The sequence below is a fragment of the Oncorhynchus gorbuscha genome, unplaced genomic scaffold (genome assembly GCF_021184085.1).
Source record: "Oncorhynchus gorbuscha isolate QuinsamMale2020 ecotype Even-year unplaced genomic scaffold, OgorEven_v1.0 Un_scaffold_12316, whole genome shotgun sequence".
NCBI classification, from domain to species: domain Eukaryota; kingdom Metazoa; phylum Chordata; class Actinopteri; order Salmoniformes; family Salmonidae; genus Oncorhynchus; species Oncorhynchus gorbuscha.
Window position 1 is genome coordinate 1 of NW_025754695.1, and position 8,750 is coordinate 8,750.

Genomic DNA, 8,750 nt, shown 5'->3' on the forward strand with positions numbered 1-8,750 from the left:
ATTTCAAGGCCATCAGACTGTTAAACAGCCACCACTAACATTGAGTGGCTGCTGCCAACACACTGACTCAACTCCAGCCACTTTAATAATGGGAATTGATGGGAAATGATGTCAAATATATCACTAGCCACTTTAAACAATGCTACTTAATATAATGTTTACATTTACATTTACATTTAAGTCATTTAGCAGACGCTCTTATCCAGAGCGACTTACAAATTGGTGCATTCACCTTATGACATCCAGTGGGACAGTCACTTAACAATAGTGCATCTAAAACTTAGGGGGTGAGAGGGATTACTTATCCTATCCTAGGTATTCTTAAAGAGGTGGGGTTTCAGGTGTCTCCCGGAAGGGTGGTGATTGACTCCGCTGTCCTGGCGTCGTGAGGGAGTTTGTTCCACCATTGGGGGCCAGGGCAGTGAACAGTTTTGACTGGGCTGAGCGGGAGCTGTACTTCCTCAGTGGTAGGGAGGCGAGCAGGCCAGAGGTGGATGAACGCAGTGCCTTGTTTGGGTGTAGGGGCCTGATCAGAGCCTGGAGGTACTGGGTGCCCTCCCTCACAGCTCCGTAGGCAAGCACCATGGTCTTGTAGCGGATGCGAGCTTCAACTGAAGCCAGTGGAGAGAACGGAGGAGCGGGGTGACGTGAGAGAACTTGGGAAGGTTGAACACCAGACGGGCCGGCGTTCTGGATGAGTTGGTTTAATGGCACAGGCAGGGAGCCCAGCCAACAGCGAGTTGCAGTAATCCAGACGGGAGATGACAAGTGCCTGGATTGGGACCTGCGCCGCTTCCTGTGTGAGGCAGGGTCGCACTTCATGGATGTTGTAGAGCATGAACCTACAGGAACGGGGCCACCGCCTTGATGTTGGTTGAGAACGACAGGGTGTTGTCCAGGATCACGCCAAGGTTCTTGGCGCTCTGGGAGGAGGACACAATGGAGTTGTCAACCGGGATGGCGAGATCATGGAACGGCAGTCCTTCCCCGGGAGGAAGAGCAGCTCAATCTTGCCGAGGTTCAGCTTGAGGTGGTGATCCGTCATCCACACTGATATGTCTGCCAGACATGCAGAGATGCGATTCGCCACCTGGTCATCAGAAGGGGGAAAGGAGAAGATTAATTGTGTGTCGTCTGCATAGCAATGATAAGAGAGACCATGTGAGGTTATGACAGAGCCAAGTGACTTGGTGTATAGCGAGAATAGAGAGGGCCAAGAACAGAGCCCTGGGGGACACCAGTGGTGAGAGCGTGGTGAGGAGACAGATTCTCGCCACGCCACCTGGTAGGAGCGACCTGTCAGGTAGGACGCAATCAAGCGTGGGCCGCGCCGGGAGATGCCCAACTCGGAGAGGGTGGAGAGGAGGATCTGATGGTTCACAGTATCGAAGGCAGCCGACAGATCTAGAAGGAGGAGAGCAGAGGAGAGAGAGTTAGTTGTAGCAGTGGAGACGCCTCGTGATACAGAGGAGAGAGCAGTCTCAGTTGAATGACTAGTCTTGGAACCTGACTGATTTGGATCAAGAAGGTCATTCAGAAGAGAGATAGCGGGAGAGCTGGCCAAGGACGGCACGTTCAAGAGTTTTGGAGAGAAAAGAAAGAAAGGGATACTGGTCTGTAATTGTTGACATGGAGGGATCGTAGGTTTTTCCAGAAGAGGTGCAGCTCTCGCTCTCTTGAAGACGGAAGGGACGTAGCCAGCGGTCAGGGATGAGTTGATGAGCGAGTGAGGTAAGGGAGAAAGTCTCTGGAAATGGTCTGGAGAAGAGAGGAGGGATAGGGCTGAACTAGGTTGTTGGGCGGCCGTCACAAGACGCGGGATTCGATCTGAGAGAGAGGGAGAAAAAAGAGGTCAGAGCACAGGGTAGGCAGTGTGAGCAGAATGTGGTGTCGTTTGGACTTAGCAAACGAGGATCGGATGCTCGACCTTCTTTTCAAAATAGTTGACGAAGTCATCTGCAGAGAGTTTACATACTCTGGCATTATTAATCTCATATGTATACGTACATACTGTACTCTATATCATCTACTGCATCTTTATACAATACATGTATCACTAGCCACTTTGAAACTATGCCCTTTGTTTACATACTCATCTCATATGTATATACTGTACTGATACCATCTACTGTATCTTGCCTATGCCGCTCTGTACCATCACTCATATATTCTTTATGTACATATGCTTTATCCTTTACTTTACACTGGTGTATAAGACATAGTTTTGGGGTGTTAGTTAGATTACTTGTTGGTTATTACTGCATTGATGGGACAAACACAAACATTCTGCCACACTCACCTTAACATCTGTAACCATGTGTATGTGACAAATACAATTTGATTTGATTTGAAAAAAGACTTTGAAAAGAGAGATTTAAAAAACAGCCCTCAATGAGTATAATTAAATATAAGGCCATTAACAACTGTATACAAAGCAAAATTACAACACAACTTTTTTATCAGTAGTGGTCTGTCATCTAATATTTCTAAATGTGCGAAACGTTCAGGTGATTATCTCTGTCCAACAAATAACTTGGTATTTATCTTTGAAATGTCTGCCTTCTGTTATGCAAATGTGTATTTCAGAAAATATTGTCACGTTATTAATTTATTGGAAAGATTATTTTAAAACTAAAATAAACTTCTAAATAAAAACAATAATATATGATTAAAATAACTTATCTGTATCTCATAAACAAGAAAAATGTGATTGTGTGTGTCTATCATTTAGTGTCTGGGATTTCAATGAAGAGAGTTCTTGATGAATAAACCCCATATCCCTGCCTCTCAATCTCTTCCTCCCCAGACAAGCCTGTCTTCTCTCCAGCTGTGACTGCGATGGAGGAGGTGTCTCTGAGAGTGTGCCAATGGACCCAGCAGACCGGGGAACCCAGAGGGTCAGACTGGGCCCAGGGCTGATGTCCTCCCTGGGGTTGGGGCTGGGCTCTCCTGTTTCTGGTGTCTCTGTCTGAGGGTCCTGTCTCTGTACTGCCTGGTCCAGGCCTGACCTACAGCTGACGGATTCATACAGATAGACATGAAATGTTGTTCTTCAAATCTTATCTTAAACAAAGCTACACCCACGCACCTCAGTCTACCACTAACCCCAACCCTAACCTAGCCCCAGCTCTAGCCCACTTCCCCCAGCCCATGCCTAAGTCCTAGTCTCACCCCAGTCTCTGCCCCAAGCTGAAAGGCATCCGAATAACAGTGGTGGTTCAGAGTGTGGAGTTCGGAAACCACCCTCCCAGTTTCATCCATGAACAGTGAAGGACATGCTGAAAGGGACATATGTCCACCAGAAGCACGTGATAGATGTGGTGACTATGACACGGACATTAAACTGATCACATCGAGAGCCTGAACCCAGAGTCCACCGTGACTGGTTTGGTTACATCTAAGACAGGGGTGGAAATAACAGGGACGAGGACCCTCCAGTATTACAGAGGACAGCTCCAGGAGCAGCCCCAGGTCCTACTGGGAGGACTGGAAGAGGTGAGGACCCAGGAAGAGGCTGCTTCTCAATAATGTACAGTGACGTCTTCTCCTGTCCCCCTTCTCAATAATGTACAGTGATTTCTTCTCCTGTCCTCCTTCTCAATAATGTACAGTGATGTCTTCTCCTGTCCCCCTTCTCAATAATGTACAGTGATGTCTTCTCCTGTCCTCCTTCTCAATAATGTACAGTGACGTCTTCTCCTGTCCTCCTCAATAATCTACAGTGACGTCTTCTCCTGTCCTCCTCAATAATCTACAGTGACGTCTTCTCCTGTCCTCCTCAATAATCTACAGTGACGTCTTCTCCTGTCCTCCTCAATAATCTACAGTGACGTCTTCTCCTGTCCTCCTCAATAATCTACAGTGACGTCTTCTCCTGTCCTCCTCAATAATCTACAGTGACGTCTTCTCCTGTCCTCCTCAATAATCTACAGTGACGTCTTCTCCTGTCCTCAATAATCTACAGTGACGTCTTCTCCTGTCCTCAATAATCTACAGTGACGTCTTCTCCTGTCCTCAATAATCTACAGTGACGTCTTCTCCTGTCCTCAATAATCTACAGTGACGTCTTCTCCTGTCCTCAATAATCTACAGTGACGTCTTCTCCTGTCCTCAATAATCTACAGTGACGTCTTCTCCTGTCCTCAATAATCTACAGTGACGTCTTCTCCTGTCCTCAATAATCTACAGTGACGTCTTCTCCTGTCCTCAATAATCTACAGTGACGTCTTCTCCTGTCCTCAATAATCTACAGTGGCGTCTTCTCCTGTCCTCAATAATCTACAGTGGCGTCTTCTCCTGTCCTCCTTCTCAATAATCTACAGTGGCGTCTTCTCCTGTCCTTCTCAATAATCTACAGTGGCGTCTTCTCCTGTCCTTCTCAATAATCTACAGTGGCGTCTTCTCCTGTCCTCAATAATCTACAGTGACTTCTTCTCCTTTCCTCCTCAATAATCTACAGTGACGTCTTCTCCTGTCCTCCTTCTCAATAATCTACAGTGACGTCTTCTCCTGTCCTCCTTCTCAATAATCTACAGTGACGTCTTCTCCTGTCCTCAATAATCTACAGTGACGTCTTCTCCTGTCCTCAATAATCTACAGTGACGTCTTCTCCTGTCCTCCTCAATAATCATCTACAGTGACGTCTTCTCCTGTCCTCCTCAATAATCTACAGTGACGTCTTCTCCTGTCCTCAATAATCTACAGTGAAGTCTTCTCCTGTCCTCCTCAATAATCTACAGTGACGTCTTCTCCTGTCCTCCTCAATAATCTACAGTGACGTCTTCTCCTGTCCTCCTTCTCAATAGTCATTTTCAATTGTCACATGTGACTCAGTAGGTGAAAGCAATATGGACTCTAGGATGCCTCTTGAATCTTTTTTCTCTTCTCCTGAAGTCTTCAGTTAGTCGGTGCAGTTGGAGGAGACGAGACGAGTGGAGGAAGTCGCTATAGACTATTGAGGTGGAGAGAGACTTCAGTGTCTATAATCATGTCTTTATTGTCTGCGATTCCAGGTGTCAGCGTCTCTGAGAGAGATGTTGCACCTGCCTCTGCAGTACCCTGCTACCCTGGGCTCCCTGGGTCTCTCCTGCCCCAGAGGAGTGCTCCTTGCTGGGCCGGGGTCGGAAAGACCCTGCTGGTCCGCTGCCTGGTGGGGGAGGTGGGGCCAGCCTGATCACAGTCAGAGGACCAGAGGTAAGAGGACATATATACACATATAAACATGAACGCACACACAGTAACATAGATCTGCATGCACATACACACACAGTATTACACAACACACACTTGAATACTTGCTTACGTGAAGCTAGATTTACCCAGCCTTCTTACATATGTTGTTTAGCTTGTGGGCTCGATGTTACACAATACACACACATACTGGCTGAATGTAATTGGACTTCGCTTGCCTCCTCCACACCCCAGGTAGTAGGGTCTCGGCCAGGGAGAGGAGGAGAGGTTGCGGGCGGTGTTTGGTCGGCGCGGGCAGCGGCAGAGGAAGGGCCTTGTGTGTTGTTCCTGGATGAGCTGGACTCACTCTGTCCCAGACGGACTGGATCCTCCGCACCCGAGAACCGGCTGGTCGCTCAACTGCTCACGCTCATGGACGGCATGGACCAATCAGATCACTTCCTCATCGTAGGAGCCACTAATCAGCCGGACAGCTTGGACCCGGCGCTACGGAGGCCCGGGAGGTTCGACAGAGAGGTAACTTAATTGAAAGCAGAAAGTTCCACAGGAGGCACAGTAATGAGTGTGTTGGTCTGTACAGTAACATTCTATCCTGTCCCTGTTGCCTCCAGGCAGTCATTGGTGCAGCAGTAGTTGTCCATCCTGTCTGTAATGTTTCCTCTCTCTGTTGTCCAGGTGGTTATCGGTGCCCCCACAGCACAGCAGTAGTTGTCCATCCTGTCTGTAATGTTTCCTCTCTCTCTCTCTGTTGTCCAGGTGGTTATCGGTGCCCCCACAGCACAGCAGTAGTTGTCCATCCTGTCTGTTATGTTTCCTCTCTCTCTCTCTGTTGTCCAGGTGGTTATCGGTGCCCCCACAGCACAGCAGTAGTTGTCCATACTGTCTGTAATGTTTCCTCTCTCTCTCTCTGTTGTCCAGGTGGTTATCGGTGCCCCCACAGCACAGCAGTAGTTGTCCATCCTGTCTGTAATGTTTCCTCTCTCTCTGTTGTCCAGGTGGTTATCGGTGCCCCCACAGCACAGCAGTAGTTGTCCATCCTGTCTGTTATGTTTCCTCTCTCTCGGTTGTCCAGGTGGTTATCGGTGCCCCCACAGCACAGCAGTAGTTGTCCATCCTGTCTGTAATGTTTCCTCTCTCTCTGTTGTCCAGGTGGTTATCGGTGCCCCCAGAGCACAGCAGTAGTTGTCCATCCTGTCTGTAATGTTTCCTCTCTCTCTCTGTTGTCCAGGTGGTTATCGGTGCCCCCACAGCACAGCAGTAGTTGTCCATCCTGTCTGTTATGTTTCCTCTCTCTCTCTCTCTGTTGGCCAGGTGGTTATCGGTGCTCCAAAAGCACAGCAGTAGTTGTCCATCCTGTCTGTTATGTTTCCTCTCTCTCTCTCTCTCTCTCTGTTGTCCAGGTGGTTATCGGTGCCCCCACAGCACAGCAGCGGTTGTCCATCCTGTCAGTGCTGTGCCAGGCCATGCCAGTGTGTGTCAGTGTGGACTGGGCAGAGCTGGCCCAGAGGACTACAGGATATGTGGGTGCTGACCTCAGTGCTCTCTGCCGTGAGGCTGCCATGCTGGCTATACGACACAACACACCGGTAAGCATAGACACACACACTGTAAAGTCAGATCGTATTGGTCCTTTGAGCCGGATCATCCACACACACACCACACCACACACACCTGTTCTAACTTCTATCCAGGTTATTGTCATTGAGATAGTCTTAACATTATTGACTCCTCCTGTGTGTTGTGTATGTTGTCAGGGTTCAGGGGAGCAGACTATCACCATGGAACACTTCCTGTCTGCCCTGAAGACTGTCCGTCCATCCTGTCTGAGGGGCAGTCTGGGACGGACAGACCTCCCAGCCGTCTCCTGGGAACAGATAGGAGGCCTGGAGGAAGTCAAAGTCAAACTACAACAGGTACTGGTGGAACTATACCGGGAAAACAGCAGCATTCCTGCATTCATTCATTCATTCATTGGACCAACACTGAAGAGCAGCAGGTAACAACAGATACAACAGACACACCGCTCTGCTCCAAAGTAGTGCACTAGAGAGTAAGGTGAATAGGGTATCATTTGAGACTTGTCCTGACTTCCTGTCCTCTGTTTCTGCTCCCTCCTTGTAGAGTATAGAGTGGCCAATGCGTTACCCGGAGGCGTTTGTGCGTCTGGGTCTGTCCCGTCCCAGGGGGGTGTTGCTGTACGGTCCCCCAGGCTGTGCTAAGACCACCCTGGTCAGGGCTGCAGCTACCTCCTCCCATTGCTCCTTCCTGTCAGTCAGCGGGGCTGACCTCTACTTCCATATGTAGGAGATTCGGAGAAGGCCCTGGCTCAGGTAGGGGTTTGGAGAGCCCTCGTCTTAACTGAATGTTCCTATTGTTCTTGTACTAGCATGCAGTGTTAGACATTTTCTGAAGCAGTTCAACTTTGTTGTCTGGAGGAATGTTGCTGTCATGCTTTAATCAATAGAATCACTTTGGTAGATGTTATTGTGTGTACGTGAATAACCTTGTGGTGTGTTCCTGTATGTAGCTCTTTCGTCAGGCGCGGGCCTGCGCTCCCTCCATCCTGTTCCTGGATGAGGTGGACTCTCTGATTGGCTCCCGGTCAGAAGGCCATGTCCCTCAGAGTGCCCAGACCCGCCTCCTGTCTGTGCTGCTGAATGAGCTGGACGGGGTAGGCTTTAGGACCCTGGAGAGGAGAGGAGCAGGGAAGACCCTACAGGCTGAGGGGGTGGAGCACCACCAGCAACAGGAACATGTCAGACATTACATCCTACTACTGGAGCACCAATCAAAACATACACCATATAATCACACAAAAAACATACACACCAACAGCACACTTTATATGTAGATTCTGCTCAGAATCACTGAATTACAAATCACTTAAAGAGTAGCGATTCTGAGCTTCACATCGTTCAAACTGATCGCTTCAAACTTCCTGACAATCGCTTCTGTCGTTGTTAACATGATGTCCTGTCTGCCCTCCCTGTCAGTTGGAGTACCAGGAGGGTGTAACAAGGAAGTGATGATCGTAGTGCCACTAACAGACCAGACTTTCTGGACAGTGCCCTCCTAAGGCCTGGAAGACTGGACCAGATCATCTATGTACCCCCACCTGACTTACAGGTATCTATTACCACCTTCACCTGACCTACAGGTATCTATTACCACCTTCACCTGACCTACAGGTAACTATTACCACCTTCACCTGACCTACAGGTAACTATTACCACCTGACCTACAGGTATCTATTACCACCTTCACCTGACCTACAGGTATCTATTACCACCTTCACCTGACCTACAGGTAACTATTACCACCTGACCTACAGGTAACTATTACCACCTGACCTACAGGTATCTATTACCACCTGACCTACAGGTATCTATTACCACCTGACCTACAGGTATCTATTACCACCTGACCTACAGGTATCTATTACCACCTGACCTACAGGTATCTATTACCACCTGACCTACAGGTATCTATTACCACCTGACCTACAGGTATCTATTACCACCTGACCTACAGGTATCTATTACCACCTGACCTACAGGTAT

At 48.5% G+C, this 8,750-nt stretch overlaps 1 pseudogene; it reads left to right on the forward strand.

Annotated features, from left to right (window-relative positions):
* Nucleotides 1-2,806: 2,806 nt before the first annotated feature.
* On the forward strand, nt 2,807-8,216 carry LOC124030522 (annotated as a pseudogene).
* Nucleotides 8,217-8,750: the final 534 nt, after the last annotated feature.